Below are 16,857 nucleotides of genomic sequence, written 5' to 3'. Positions count from 1 at the left end.
CTATGAAAAAGAGAATGAAACTGAAGTATCAACTCTGGTGATTTTCCACAGCTTACGACCTTGAGAACACGGCCGTGGCTGGCACCAAAAGGCAGGGAAAATTTAATAACACAGTCAACTGAACCTCTTTGTATTATGTTCAAAGAAATACAACACATGAACCTGGATGAATAACCTAACAAATGAATATCATATCACACCAGTAATGTGTTTTATAAGCATGAATAAAATACATTCTTTCACAATATCTTTTTCCATTCTTTAGAAATCAGCAATAGTAAATAGCTTAGTTTGAGCAATTTTTCAATTTTTGATGAAAAAACAGAGAAATTGAGCTTTTTGTAAAAGCATACATTTCAAACATAACTTTGACTTTAACACAGCTATTTTTATTTTATTTTTTGCTTTTGTGACATCCCAAACATCTGAATAATGTTTTCCTTCTACAAAATAACATAAACAACAAGACAAATAGAGCTTTTGATAGCAAAGTAACAATTTAGTTACACATCACTTAACTATTGAACTGAGAGATGACGCTGTTGTGGCCGCGGCTGTCTCGCCAGACGGGGTAAACTTTTCCCTCATCACCGCCTGTCTCATCAAGATAAAATTGTTTTATCTTTCTTTTGTAGTGACCACTAACTCATAACAGAATTCACCTAGGGATATTGTGTGGTGCATGTTGTGTTCCTGGGGGCGGGACTAATTTAGCCGTGCGCGGATCTGGCTTAGTCACAAGACACTACAGAGTCACGAGAGACATGAACGGCCGAACACAGCAACGTGAACTCTACTCAACGAGCAAATCAGACTCCACAACATCATCAGCTACACTGGTGATCCCGATCGTTCTGCTCGGTCGTCCAACGCCTGACATCCCGGACGTCCTCCCGATTGTCCTACTCAGACTTCCCACACCTGGCATCCTGGACGTTCGCCTGATCATCCATTCGGTCGTCTTCCACCAGCGCCCCGGCCGTGCAACCCGTTCGTTCCGCGGGTTATGCCTCCTATCCTCACTTCCTTTCATGGTCCAATATGAGTTCTTACCAAATGCGCTACTGCCCTCCAGTGGCCAGTTTTATTGCTTTACAATGGATTTTGAGCATTGTGCTTTGGAGCAAAGTTGTATCAGAACCTAGAGATGTCTCTTGTGAAAAAAACCCGTAAAAGACGTATAAATACGTTTTTAGGACACTGAAACAATTAAAAATAGAACGTCTTTATACGTTTTTAGGGGCAAATGAGTTAATAGCATCTACCAGTGGTGCCTTGAGATACAACATTTTTGTGTTCAGATATCCATTGCTAAAAGAGTACCAACACCACGGCATATCTGCAAACTGTTATTTTAAATATGCAATTTCTGTGAGCCGGCCTGATGTTTGGGTCAGGAGGGCCAATCTTAATATACATTTTTAATGAATCTGTTAGTTAAACGCGGTAAAAACTGCAATAACGCAACCCTCCTTTGACGTAGTGATTTTTTTTTTTAACGCTTGATAAAATATGGCCTTGCCACACCCCATAGTTTGGAATTTAAGACTGCATGAGGCGTTCCCATGCCCCCCAGCTTTGGGAGAGAGTATCATCCTGCTGACTTGATCCTGGTAAAACTTAATTTGGGGTTTTAATGGCCAAAATTGAGCGAATTAGGCAGCGTGACAAGCGTGAACCCTCCTTTGGTACGACCCATTATGGGGGGTTTTCGAGCATTTTTGGGTATAATACATCATTGAACTTACAGACGCTTTGGGCAGCTGTTGTGGCTGCCCAAGATGCACTATGGGCCAGCACAAGCACACAGAGGTTTGGAGTGAAATCCCCTTGTTAGGCGAAACATAACTTTTGTCTTTTTTAGTCCAAATATAGCACTCTGAGGCAGATTATGGTGTTTATTGAACTGCAATGCAAAGATAAACTATGAATGAACGTGTGGCCCGAAGCTCACTATTTTGAGGCACAATGAAAGGGAGAATTGGGGTGAAATCCACATTCTCACGCAAAATATAACTTTGGCATTTTACCCCAAAATATGGCCCTCTGAGGTGGATTGGCAGGTGCAAACCCCCCTCAAATGCACAGATGAACTGTATAAGTGCTTTGGAAGAAATTCAATCATTTCATCTTCCACATTTCATTTTGGGAAAAAAAAATTTAATCAATTTCATCTTTACAAGTGTAAAGTTGCCCAATTCTTGTTTCTATTGAGGCTTAAAGTGCCTGTGACACGATAAAAAAAAATCTTAAATAGCATTATTATTGGAAGGAAAATCATATTTTGAGACGATTCGACTATAAACAACAATTTGGCAAAGCGCAGATGACGGGTAATTCGTCTTTTAATCTGCCGTTGGCTCTGGCGCCTCCATCTGGGTGATGACGTCGGCGAAGTAGCGATTTCAGTGGATTTAAATTTCAGCCCAACGGAGGAGGAAACATTTTTCAGCGATTGTGGTTCAACTGTGGATCTTTCAAGTGATATTGTCTATCCAGAGGAAGCCTGTGATATACAGACATACTGTACATGTCTGAGTCATAATTGGAGGAGAAGGAAGATTCAAAACGACAACAAACTCGAGGCTGATCACGACTGTATACTGTAAAAGCTTATCATTGTTTTTTCTCTCTCCTCCAATATTTTTACAGCATATTCTTTGTATCTAAGTATTTTCCCCGATTGCTAAATCAATTGTATGGTCACACTTGCCTTCTTCCTTAATCCGAGACTGTGGCCGCAAGTCCCTCATTTTCGTTGCGCAGGATTAAAAAAATTTAATAATATATCGAACGCTTTTGCACACATCCAAGTGGTCTATTTCATTCAGGGGCATAAAATACCACATGTAATATGAAATAAACATGCTTTTTTGTGTCACAGGCACATTTTAAATTTGAATTATGTAAGGTAAGCACATTGGTCAACTCCTGTGCCAATAGGTGTATTTAAAAATTGAAATATATAATAATTTTTGCATTAAAAAAAGCCATTAATCGTGAGTTAACTATGGACAGCATGCGATTAATCAAGATTTTAAAAAATGTAATCGCATGACAGCACAATTACATTATTTCAATATGGTAGGTCATGATATAAAATGGGCCGGTCTGTGGCATGAAACTCCAGGGCTGAAAATGAATCCATTCCGGCCCTGATACAACATGTAAATCTCTTTGTTTTATATTTAGTTTGACAGTAACCGTCAAGTGAAGGTGCCAATAGATGGCTTGATGAATCTTTTTTTTTTTTTTTTTATAAGGGGACCTTTGGACTTGTAGACTCTAATAAGCCACAATTGTTCTCTTTTTCTTAAATATGTTATTAGAAACACATAAAATATTGCCATTGGATTTTAAAAATATGTAATATAGTGTATCACAGTACACCCCTCGCATTTCTGCAGACATTTAAGTATATCTTTTCATGGGACAAAATTGACAAAATGACTCTTTGACACAATGGGAAGTAGTCTGTGTGCAGCTTATATAATAGTTTTTTTCCCCCTCAAAATAACTCAAAACATAGCTATTAATATCAAAACCCCTGGCAACAGAAGTGAGTACACCCCAATGAAAAAACTTACATCCCTAAATGTCCAAACTGAGTACTGCTTGTCATTTTCCGAAGTGCTGTCAGCATTGCTGCAGATTGAAGAGGTGTTGGGTCAGCCTGTTAGTGCTCAGACCATACGCCGCACTTTACATCAAATTGGTGTGCATGGCTGTTACCCCAGGAGGAAGCCTCTTCTGAAGACGGTACACAAGAAAGCCCGCCCGTCTCATCAGACCATAGGACATGGTTCCAGTAATCCATGTGCTTTGTTGACATGTCTTCAGCAAACTGTTTGCGGGCTTTCTTGTGTACCGTCTTCAGGAGAGGCTTCCTCCTGGGGTGACAGCAACAAACCAGGAGGCGTGAAATGCTGACCCGAAACGAGTGATGTTTCAAAGTCTTCGAAGTGGAAAATCACACATAACTAACCTGGATCATTTCACATGACAACTGGGTTGTCGATTGTTTTCGTCGATCGGCAACCCGCCCGGCAGCGAACAACTTAGAGCTCGTCGTTCCCCTGCTGAGGGCAGAGGGCTCGTTTGCGGGGAAGCAGCTGGACAATGACCGCTGGACAAACCGGGCGACGTCGGAGGAGCGTGTAGCTGCCAAATGGTTACCACGAATGTGGCAAAATAATGCTTTACTACACGTCGAAGTCGTAAACAGCGAGAGACTCAGTGGAGGAGGGTGGCTGCAGTTGTTATGCAGCTAATATGACAATATGTGTATGAGGAGAGCTTTTTACATGCCATATTACATGATATACAGTACTATATATATGATACATTACACATCCATGATCAAACGTAAGTTGTCCTTTATTTAAAGAAAGTTTGTAGTGTTTACTTTGTTATCGCTGTATTGGCGGCTATTTTTAACACAAAGTTGAAATTTCTGATCGGTTGGAAAATTTGACAGACCACCGGGGACATTACGAGGGCAATAAGCTGAGTATAGTGCTCTCCCGGCCAAGGGGACAAGGAGCATGTCAGCCACAAAATGCAAGCCACCTACATATTAAAATGATCCCAGTATTCGACATAATACAAAACACAATGTTTACTCACTTCCTCGTAAGTCCCATGGTCTCACAGTAGTAGGGCTTGTTTTAGCCAATATCCACCGGTGAATGGGAACCTTTTGGAACCCCAAAAAGGCTCAAATGCCACTCCCTCGTACAGCAAGATTTTTCTGCAGCCGTTTGGCTGGCGTGATGCGAAAAATAAACGTATTAATCCGCAAAATCAGCTGAATCCTTAGTCCTTCCTATACAACAGTACGGCTGTATAGTGAAGAGGACTCCTTCTCCCGTACACGTCACAGCGCCCTCTTCCTCAATGCAAGACCAAAGCCGGAAGTCTGTCATTTTTGTAGCGCCGGATTCAAAAAATTGAATAAATACATGGATCGCTTTTTCACACATCCAAGTGGTCCGTTTCATTCAGGAGCATAAAATACCTCGTGTATTATGAAATAAACATGCTTTTTCGTGTCACAGGCACTTTAAACCACTGTTATTTGATATGATTATGTTTAAGTATTTTCTTAAGGCATCACTAGTACGTTCTGTCTGTATGCATCTAAACAAAACAAGCTGAAAGCGCACGGTAGTACTTTGGGTGTCAGATTTGCCTCTTGTAGACGTTTCGCCAGTGTGGCACATTTTGGCAGAACACTGGTTTTGTTCTGCTCTCGTCACGTCTCATCCCATCCTTCCTGTTCATTTTGCTTTTGCTGCTCATTTTGTGAAATATCAACAGTGCAGTCATGCTCATTAATGTTCTTATCGGGTTCAAATTGAAAGGGTTGAACAAACATGTTTATGTCGCAAGAGTAATACTCTGGAAGCCCAGCAGTGTAACCATATGACGTCACTGCCCCGCGATGTCAACAACGATGGCGACCTACTAGTTTAACTAATTTTACAAATTGTACAAAAATGAAAGCATCAAGAGGGGTTTCAATATCAAATTATTTAAACTCATAATAAGGTTTATCTTTTAAGAACTACAAGTCTTTCTATCCGTGGATCCCTCTAAAGTAAGTGACGTATTAATCTGTTAACTAATCTTTAACACTCAAAACAAGATGGAGAAAACTATTTGACGAGATTGAAGAAAAGTAACCTGATTAAGACGTTATAATTTTGCAGTGAATATCTCAAATTTATTTGCAAGATGCAAATAAATAAATAGATAAAAAAAATACAAATAAAAAAATGACTGAGTCAAATCAATAGTATCTCAATGGCCTATTGTCTCCATTCAAAAGCAGCATTGTTTTTGATACATTCAATTCACACTTGCTGCTTCTCTCAGCTTTTGACCATTCCGATTAATTGTTTTTTGAGGAGCAAAATGACCCTGGGAGAAAGATACCCACTGCATGCCTCAGCATTCAAGGTATGTGTAGAACATCCAGAGATGGGAGTAGTGACTGGTGGCGCAACACTGCCCCCGTGTGAAAGCCGTTGATGGCTTTGCTGAACTGTATATCACAGCTCATCCTCTCTTTATCTCTCCTGGCAGCCCCCTATCAGCAAAAATCCATTACATGCATCATCCGTGTTTGACACCTGCTACTGCAAGCAGGACTCTTTTATGGCAAAAGGCTTTATGTGGCTTTCTGTTGTCAAGCTTAAATCCCCATGACTCAAACCCTTGACACATTCCCTCCTTGTTTACTGCTAGGAGCCTGCTGCCATTGCATTTCATGTCAGTCAGCAAAAGCACAGCAATCATGGTGTCACAAGTATGTCAGAGCTAGAGTCAGACAGTAGAACTCTTTCAGACTAGACTAGACTAGAGAAGTGTACTACACTGCTATTTTGCTTAGATAAAAGAATGGCCTTTGTTCGAAGTTGTTAAAAGTGCCATCGTTGTGTTCAATGTTTTACAGATGCATCTGACCTTTCTCTTGACCTCTGTTCATGTTGTTTTATAAAGGAGTGCCGCGATAAAAAAAACATCGGAAAGCAGACTCACTTTTTGACCCCTATGTTTTCGTCATTTGTGGATAGTGGCTTTCACCATGGTTCACTGAAGTGCTTGCTTAAAGATTTAGAAATGGCTTTGTAAACCATTTTCAGACAAATTGAAGTCAACTTCGTTTTTCATCTGCGCTTGAATTTCTTTGAATTGTGGCATTTTGCCACAGCTTTATATGCTGTTTTAGTCCCACCCTAATTTTATCAGACAGGCTTCATTAAGTGAGTTCTACCAGGTCTATTGGTAAATGTCACGCACACAAACACCCCCACACACACACATACATACAGGATATACATATACATATAAATATCTATCTATACAGACATCTACTAGTCCTTCTAAAACAATTAGCGTATTGTAATAAAGTTAATTATTTTCTGTGATGTACTGATAAACATTAGACTTATATTTTAGATTCATTACACACGACTGAAATAGTTCAAGCCTTTTATTGTTTTAATATTGACGATTTTGGCAAAAAAAAGTCAAGAAAAAACAAAAATCCTTATCTAAAAAATTAGCATATCATGAAAAGGTACTCTAAAGAAGCTACTAACCTAATCATCTGAATCAACAAATTAACTCAAAACCCCTGCTAAAGATTCCCAGCCTGGTTCATTCCTCAAAACCGCAATCATGGGCAAGACTGCAGATCTGACTGCTGTCCAGAAGGCCATAATTGACACCCTCAAGCAAGAGGCTAAGACACAGAAAGACATGTCTGATGTCTGAGCAAATAGGCTGTTCCCAGGGTACTGTATCAAGGCACCTCAGTGGGAAGTCTGTGGGCAAGGCACCTCAGTGGGAAGTCTGTGGGAAGGAAAAAGTGTGGCAGCAAAGGCTGCACAACCAGAAAAGGTGACCGCACTCTGAGAAAGATTGTGGAGAAGGGCCGATTCCAGACCTTGGGCGAGCTGCAGAAACAGTGGACTGAGTCTGGAGTAGAAACATCCAGAGCCAACGTGCCCAAGCGTGTGTGAAACAGCGGCAGAAGCGCCTGACCTGGGCTACAGAGAAGCAGCACTGGACTGTTGCTCAGTGGTCCAAAGTACTTTTTTCAGATGAAAGCAAATTTTGCATGTCATTTGGAAATCAAGGTGCCAGAGTTTGGAGGAAGACTGGGGAGAAGGAACTGCCAAAATGCCTGAAGTCCAGTGTCAAGTACCCACAGTCAGTGATGGTCTGGGGTGCCATGTCAGCTGCTAGTGTTGGTCTACTGTGTTTTATCAAGAGCAGGTTCAATGCAGCTAGCTATCAGGAGATTTTGGAGCGCTTCATGCTTCCATCTGCTGAAAAGCTTTATGGAGATGCTCACAGTGCCAAAACCACTGGTAAATGGTTTACTGACCAAGGCATTACTGTGCTCCATTGGCCTGCCAACTCTCCTGACCTGAACCCCATAGAGAATCTGTGAGATATTGTGAAGAGGAACTTGAGAAACACCAGACCCAACACTGTGGATGAGCTTAAGGCCGCTATCGAAGCATCCTGGGCCTCCATAACACCTTAGCAGTGCCACAGGCACAACATTCCACGCCACATTGAAGCAGTCATTTCTGCAAAAGGATTCCCAACCAAGTATTGAGTGAATTGGCGATATAATTAATTGCAGGTTGACTTTTTTGTATTAAAAAACACTTTTTTGTATTGGTCGGATGAAATATGCAATTTTTTTTAGATAGGGATTTTTTTTTTTTCTTGACTTTATTGCCAAAATCATCAATATTAAAACAATAAAAGGCTTGAACTACTTCATTTGTGTGTAATGAATCTAAAATATATGAGAGTCTAATGTTTATCAGTACATCACAGAAAATAATGAACTTTATCACAATATGCTAATTTTTTTAGAAGGACTAGTACATATATAGATGGGTAAACCAAAAAACAGGAACTGCATAAACTGCACTACCCTCCCCAAGCAATCCCATCACGGTGCTGGGTCAGTAATTATGATGCCAAAATGTTAGGTGTTTCCATTATTTTGTCCAACCCCTGTAGGTATCATGTATACATCTGGACCTCAAATTTATACAAAACATGCTATTTTTCTGCTACAGTGCGCCGTCAGTAAATCATTAAAATCAATTGTGTAATGGTGTAGTAACACCTTACACAGCATGGTAACACGACTCACGCATCGAGGCAAAGAGGTGAAGTGAGAAGTGGTGTGAAGTATAGAACGTGTACAGGGGCTTTGGAAGCTACAGAGGATTCAGCATCCTAATTAGCATCCCCTGCCTTGTCTCTCCTCATTAACGAAGCTTTTTCTTACTTGAAGGGAAAACAATGTTTCCTCTCCCTTCTGGCCTCTTTAATCTCTTATGCTGTGTATTTGCCGAATGGCATCAGCAAGGTGCTGCGTAGGAAGATGTTACAACAGCATGAGACCTACAGTGAAAAAAAGCAAAACATTGCCAACAATCAAAGAAAGTCATGTTGATTAGACAAGAAACAAGGCATTAGATGTGCCTGTTGATGCATGCGTCATTCCAAAGAGGATTCTATTAAGCTGTACACCATCGGTGACTAACTGGGGAACCGCGGTGCGGGTCTGGACCCAGATGGTATTCCCGAAAAAAAAAAGAAAGCAAAACCTGAACAGGCGCTTCTGTTATAGGCTTAGCAGCAATGGCTTCGCAACAGGCGAAACGCGCAGACCAACTGTCACCAGAGGCTGGGGAAGAAAAATTTTGAACAGGAGGGCATTTAAAAAAAAATTTTTTTTTAAATTAAACAGCAAAACCCTATATGGAGGTGAGAGCACGCAAGAGAAGAATTACAGACGCCATGACTTTAACGAGATATTATCGCGTACTTACCTTGTATCAATCCAAAAACTCCATGTAGGATGTATCACTGAGTGTCAAGACACAGCTGTGAATGGCCACAGCTGGATTTTTGGGGGATATTATGGGTGAAACATGGTAATATAACAAGGGTCGCGATGCAGAAATCGCAGACATCAAGGAGTGTTTGAGATGTTCTTTTTCATATATTTACCCTTTTAAACCTTTTTTTTTCCAATTTTTCTTTGTTCGGATCGATTATTTATCATCTAACATATCGGAAAAAATGCGACAGAAACAAACAAAAAAAAATACAATTAAGCGATAGTTATGAGGTAAACATCCGTGACTTTTTTACAGACGCCATTTTTTTCATTGTGACGTGAAGTGAAGTTTACAATATGCAAGTGAATATTTTTAAAGTCGTTTTTTTTTTTTTCAAACGAAAGATTAGACATCAATTAATGATTATAAGCTAAAAATGGCAGACATTTTGAATAATAAATATATTTCATTACCTTCGTTTTATGGCTGGGTTGAAACAAAAGCATTTGCGCGACGTCTGTAAACTGGGGTTTTCAGGGTAAAACGGGCAAATTAAAAATAGTTCGGGGGCTTAATCTGCTATGGCAGCATATAGACATATTGTTCTATCAAATACAACAGTTGTTTTGGCTTAAAATACAACAGTTTCTTTTAAAGAGGAGTGCAACTATATATATATACATATATACATATATATATATATATACATATATATATATATATATACATATATATATATATATATATATATATATATATATATTAGGGCTGTCAAACGATTAAAATTTTTAATCGAGTTAATTACAGCTTAACCCCTTAATGCCTGAATTTTTTTCCAATAATAAAAAAAATAATTGGGGTGTGTTTTTACTTTCAAATAGATGCTAAATTAAATTGAAAGTGTTAATTTGAATAAAGCCCATAAAATAGTCATACATTTAGGTATGATGCCGATTAGCGACAACAGGCAATAAAGGAAAACAAATGGCAAAAAAGGCACATACCCATCTCAGGTCTGAACACACTTTTATCGCAACATCTTTTTTCACTGCTTGTGAAATTCTGAAAAACAATTATTGTTTTTGTTTAAACACAGATGTACATCACATTTTTAATCAGACTAGAAGACATATGATGTAGATAAATAAATAAAAGATGATTTTTATCATAACAGACAGGGCACTGGCAAATGTGCTGGCAACAATCACCCCTCTATTGTCAAACCATTTGACTGCTCTTATGCAGACATTGTCCACAAGAGCCTCTTGCTCTTCAAATGTCCCTCTTCGCTTCTTCTTCATCTATGAGTCTGCACTGAAACAGCACCCACGCAGGCGATTGTGCTGCACGGTCCCAAGTGCAGGTATGCCCTTTTTTGCAAGAGCAACAAACAGATCTACAGATGAGAACCAGTTATCAAAGAACAGCAGGATGAATGACTTGTGCAAGCTTGAGCACAATGTTACCACTGGCTCCTATGTCTGGTTGGCCTGGTACCGGATCTATTTTCCCTGTGAATATGTCAAATGAGTGCACCAGACCTCTTATGTCGCACAGTACAAAAATCTTGTATCCCAATTTGTATGGCTTTTTTTTTTATATATTGCTTTAGGCTCGATCTGCCCTTGATGTAGCTCTTGAAGGTCTTGCAGGTGCAGCACTGGTGGTTGGAGGTGGATGAGGCGGATCATCATCATCTTCCTCACTGCTGCTAATGTCCACTGTAGAGTCATTGCTGCTGCTTTCATCACCTGGTGCAGAAAATAATAAATCACTTTAGGAAACACCAAACATTTTTATCTTTTCAGTGTGTTCACGTAGTTACATCCATAGATGTCAAACAAGCTCAAACTTGACACAAAATCACCTTCACTTGCTTTATTAGGATTGTACTCCTCATCGCTGCCCTCACTCTCACTGAGAGCACTCTCAACAGGAGGTGGTTTGGCCCGGTGTGCTAGCTTTGCGTAAAAAGCTGCTGCATTCATTTGTATTTCTGCAGAAAAATAAGGTAAAGAAATTACTGTTATAATTTCAAAACAAAATGTGTTGAAAACCATCAACATACATACATTTGCTTCTGTTTGGTAGTTATCAGCTCATGCTGTGTTCATTTTTCATTATATAGAAATAAGAAAAATAAATCAATAGCAATGACATTGTTTATGCAACACGTTATGTTTATTATGTCTACAGATGACAACAAGTGTGGCAATGTCTGAATAAAACGTGTCTAAAAGTGGAACGACATGGAGGCACCCGTGTGCACCATTGCATATAAAGGATGCGTTCATTTATTTGTTCTACAGAAAAATAGTAACCACAAATGCCCTTTTTTATGCAACACATTACTTTTGTAATGTTTACAGATGATAACGAGAGTGATAGTTTATAGATAAAACGCGTGCGAGTGTTGCAAACCTTCGACAAACAACGCATTTACGTTTGCGGGGTGGCGGGGGAGGGGGGAGGTGCTTTTCCGATGATTCCGGCTGTAGCGATAGCGCTACAAACCAAAATCGTCATAGAGCTTCAAAAATACTCATCATAGAAACTCTATCTCATCGTGTTAGCAACACAAGTACACAATAAGACGGTACATATTTTTTTATTTTAGCTGACTTACCTTGAATTGAATGAATTAGTCAAGTTGGTGCGCAGGACTTCGACGTGGCTTTCATCTTGAATATCACGGTCCGGAAAAGGAAGCGGTGTTGTCTCTGGTCGGACACGACTGAAACTAATGCTTGAAAAAGGTTCCTAGGCATGTGTTTGACATTAATGTACCGGCAGTGAACAAAGGCAGACGATATTTTGGCCGCTTTCAAAGCGGGAACGGTATGATGCCGAATCGCGACATTCGGCGTTAAGGGGTTAAAAATGTATTAATCGTAATTAATCGCAATTCAAACCATCTCTAAAATATGCCATAGTTTTCTGTAAATTATTGTTGGAATGGAAAGATAAGACACACGACGGATATATACATACAACATACTGTACATAAGTACTGTATTTGTTTATTGTAACAATAAATCCACAAATGGCATTATTAACATTCTTTCTGTTAACGTGATCCACGGATAGAAAGACTTGTCGTACTTAAAAGATAAATGTTATAGTTACAAGTTATAGTAATTTTATATTAAAACCCCTCTTCGTGTTTTCGTTTTAATAAAATTTGTACAAATTTTAATCATGAGTTAATATAATAATAATAAGAATAAAAATAACAATAATAAAAATAGAGTGACCAAAGTCTACGTTTTACGTGTATTTTGCATAGCTATATTGATATGGAATGCCAGTTCATTTAGCATTGTTGTTTAACTGTGTGTCAGAATAGGGCCTCATTACTACAGACTGAAGTGCTTTTCTTTTTGTGAACATTATTTTTTTGGGAGAGATAGGAATATTATTTTTGTTGTGCTTTCACTAAACGATACTTATGTTTGTTGTGACGGAGTTGCCGAAGCTTATGCCAATAAACGGCGCGGTCCAAAGAACGCCTGTGTTCACTCGCCTTTACTGTATAACATATTTGTACATATCTTACCCAAAATACAACAACAGACACATAATTGCCACTAAAAGAAAGAAAACTTACCGAAATATGTGTGGAGCACAAATAGCAATTTGCATTGCATTGTGAATACAGCATAAACGTCTCACAACTACTAATTCTCCCACGTCTAGAAGAAATAACATGAGTATGGAACGGCGCTGCCCCCAAGCGGCTAGTGGCATTCTCTTCACTCTTAATGTCCATAAACGGCCTCATTGTAATCTGTTTGAGACAATATGCGACCGGGTCATTCTGTGCATGCGTTAATTGCGTCAAATATTTTAACGTGATTAATTTAAAAAAATAATTAACGCCCGTTAACGTGATAATTTTGACAGTCCAAATATGTGTGTGTGTGTATATATATATATGTATGTATATATGTATATATACATATATATACATATATATGGCGGAAAACACAGACAAGGCTGAAAAAGCAGTTTCTGCTCTTGCACCCCTCTTTAAAATAAACTGTTGTATTTTAAGCCAAAAGAACTGTTGTGTTTGATAGAACAATATGTCTACATGCTGCCGTAGCAGATTCATGGCGCAATAAGCCCCTGAAATATTTTTAATGTGTTCGTTTTACCCTGGAAACCCACGTTTACAGACGTCGCGCAACTGCTTTTGTTTTGACCTAGCCATAAAAAGGTACGTAATCATATTTATTATTCGAAAATGTCATTTTTAGCTCAGAATCATTAATTGATTAATTTCGTTAACAAGAAAAAAAAATTTTTTTTTTAATTATTCACTCGCATATTTTAAACTTTTAAACGAATTACATCACAATGAAAAAATTGGTGTCTGTAAAAAAGTCATGGATATCTACCTCATAACTATCGCTTTATTGTATTTTATTTGTTACTGTCACATTTTCCTCAATATTTTCGATAATATAATTGATTCAAACAAAGAAAAATTGATTTTAAAAAAAACATTTCAAAGGGTAAATATCAGAAAATCTCGACCACTCCTTGATGTCTGCGATTTCTGCATCGCGACCGTTGCTATATTACGATGTTTCACCCATAAAATCCCCCAAAAATCCAGCTGTGGCCATTCACAGCTGTGTCTTGACACTCGGTGATACGTGCTACATGGAGTTTTTTGATCCAAACAAGGTAAGTATGCGATAATATCTCGGTAAAGTCATGGCGTCTGTAATTCTGCTCTCGCGTACTCTCACCTGCAGATAGGGTTTTGCTGTTTAATTTTTTCTTTCTTTTAAAATGCCCTCCTGTTCAAAAAAAAATATATATATATATACCTATATATGTATATACATAGACCATTATCACCCAAAATAAAAAAGTAACGTACATATCTATATCTGCCGTCCAGAGGAAGCGACGTTGGTTCACGCAAGTGCAGTAGGAATCCGTCACCTTCCGCTAGCCTGTCACCAACCACATGCAAGTTAAGCCATTCCACATGACCTTAGTCAGCCAACTCTGCATTGAAGCCAATAAAGATTAAAGATTTTTTTTCTTGCCTCTTGGAGCACCTTAATGAAACAAAACATGAATATACTATAAATGAATCGCAATAATATTGTTGGGTAACCTATTCACTGGCCAACCGATACTACAAGTGCCTACTCATCCATTAAAAAGATATTTCCTAGCAAAATGCAATTTAATATGTTTACTGTCAACATGTCATCAGGACTGGATTAACGTGCCTGGCTGTGAGCTAAATGACTTCCAGAGCAGAGTGGTGATTTGTGTGACGTGCGATGATGGCGCACAAGAGATTGATGAATGTAAGAGGCAGGCTTTTCCTGCCAGCCTGCTTCTTGTTCGGGTCAGTGCCAGCAAGCAGGCAGAGTTGATAGCCTTTGGACTTGCAGTTTGACAACTCAAACAGATGGCTTTAACTTAAGATCCTGACGAGTAGCTTGTTATTACAGAGATACAGTAGTTGTTCCTTTAAGCACTTGGCTATTTAAAAAAATATAAAAAATATTAAGATTAAAAAATCATTTGTTTTTGCTTTGAAGCAGATGCTAAATCAAGTTAAGAAATTTAGCTTTCAATGACAGTTAAAAACATCAAAACTGATCTGTCAGCGTAGCTCATGAGAAAACTTTTTTCTCGTCGTTGGCAATTATTGAGTTAAAATGGTACATGTTGTACATACTAACACTCAAACGAACCTAGGTTTTGTTTTGTTTTTAGCTCATCACCATTTGTAGTAGATCTGGGTGATTTTATAATGGGCAAGAAAATAATTTGCATCCTCAATCCCTGTTAGCTTTATGCTAACATACAATGGAAGACGACATTGACACGCTAACAAAAAGTAGCTTGCATCATGGCATGTAACGCTTAAAATAATAAATACATACAAACACCTATGGAACATTCCAAGACCAGAAAAAAAGTCATATGGCCTTTGTAAAGTGGGGGGAAAAAACAAATGAACTAGGGCTGTCAAAATGATCGTGTTAACGGGCGGTAATTAATTTTTTTAATTAATCGCGTTAAAATATTTGACGCAATTAACGCACATGCCCTGCTCAAACAGATTAAAATGACAGCACAGGTTCATGTGCACTTGTTACTTGTGTTTTTTGGAGTTTTGTCGCCCTCTGCTGGCGCTTGGGTGCCCCTGATTTTATGACAATGAGAATTGTGTAATTATTGACATCAACAATGGCGACCTACTAGTTTATTTTTTGATTGAAAATTTTACAAATTTTATTGAAACAAAAACATTAAGAGGGGTTTTAATATAAAATTTCTATATGTTGTACTAACATTTATCTTTTAAGAACGAGAAGTCTTTCTATCCATGGATCGCTTTAATAGAATGTTAATGCCATCTTGTTGATTTATTGTTATAATAAACAAATACAGTACTTATGTACAGTATGTTGAATGTATATATCAGTCTTGTGTGTTATCTTTCCATTCCAACAATAATTTACAGAAAAATATGGCATATTTTATAGATGGTTTAAATTGCGATTAATTACAATTAATTAATTTTTAAGCTGTGATTAACTAGATTAAATTTTTTCATCATTTGACAGCCCTAAAATGAACTCAACACAGTTTTATCAGGGCTACTCTGTTCTTCTACACCTGCTCAGATTTTCTAACTGGAGGTAACTTGGAAGAGGTAGAGTCTATACACAGAAAAACATCTTTATATCTAAACTAGTGTAATAAAACTTGACAGCTGTTTGGGACTCTGGATCTGCCCACCATGTTGCCTTCTTGCTGAAGGAAATTGAGAAAGTATTTTATTCACGTAAAATAAGGATGTCAGCAAAATCTATTAATTCCAGCAATTTGCCAGTAAAACCTTTTCCCCCTCCTTACAATCATCCTCAACAGAAACAAACACAATGATGTGCAAAAGAGTCCAAATGAGATGTGACAGTTGTATTGGGCTTAATTTATTAGTGGTGATTACTGAGGCCAGCTTTTCACTTGCAGCCAGCAGGAACGACAAAGCACAAATAAAAGAAATCAGCAGCTTTATGAAAGGCGGATATTATGAAAAGTAATGGCTGAAGCTGCGGGTCTTTTGAGATTCATTTAAACAGTAATAGGCTCTCTCATTAGAAAAAAATAACTCCTTTTTACTTTTGGAAACTTGGGCAAGCAAGTTGAAGCTTGAACAACAGGTCCACACTAGGAGGTGGGATTAAACAAAGGGAAAAACATTAATTAAAATATAGTTTTTGCCTAACAAGAATGATCTGAAGGTCCTAATCTAAAAGTTACCAAACTTGCTGACAGTCGAGTTGTCTGATAAGGACTTTTTAACCAATATCCCTATATTGTCCAACTAAAAAAAATCTGATACCGATATCAAACCGATACTGATATATGCGGTCGTAGCCTTCACATAATGGCTAATTGTATTGTGATGCCCCACTGGATGCTTCAATAA

At 38.3% G+C, this 16,857-nt stretch overlaps 1 long non-coding RNA gene across 1 annotated transcript; it reads right to left on the bottom strand.

Annotated features, from left to right (window-relative positions):
* Nucleotides 1–10,392: 10,392 nt before the first annotated feature.
* LOC130906590 (uncharacterized) lies at nucleotides 10,393–12,254 on the bottom strand. Its single transcript, XR_009061344.1, has 3 exons — nucleotides 12,010–12,254; nucleotides 11,251–11,379; nucleotides 10,393–11,134 (listed from the first exon to the last, which is right to left on the bottom strand). It is a non-coding gene; the product is annotated as an uncharacterized LOC130906590 (long non-coding RNA).
* Nucleotides 12,255–16,857: the final 4,603 nt, after the last annotated feature.

Source organism: Corythoichthys intestinalis, chromosome 18, assembly GCF_030265065.1.
Source record: "Corythoichthys intestinalis isolate RoL2023-P3 chromosome 18, ASM3026506v1, whole genome shotgun sequence".
Taxonomy (NCBI): Eukaryota; Metazoa; Chordata; class Actinopteri; order Syngnathiformes; family Syngnathidae; genus Corythoichthys; species Corythoichthys intestinalis.
The sequence above is the reverse complement of the archived record's forward strand: the minus strand, read 5'-3'. Positions and strand labels throughout refer to the sequence as shown.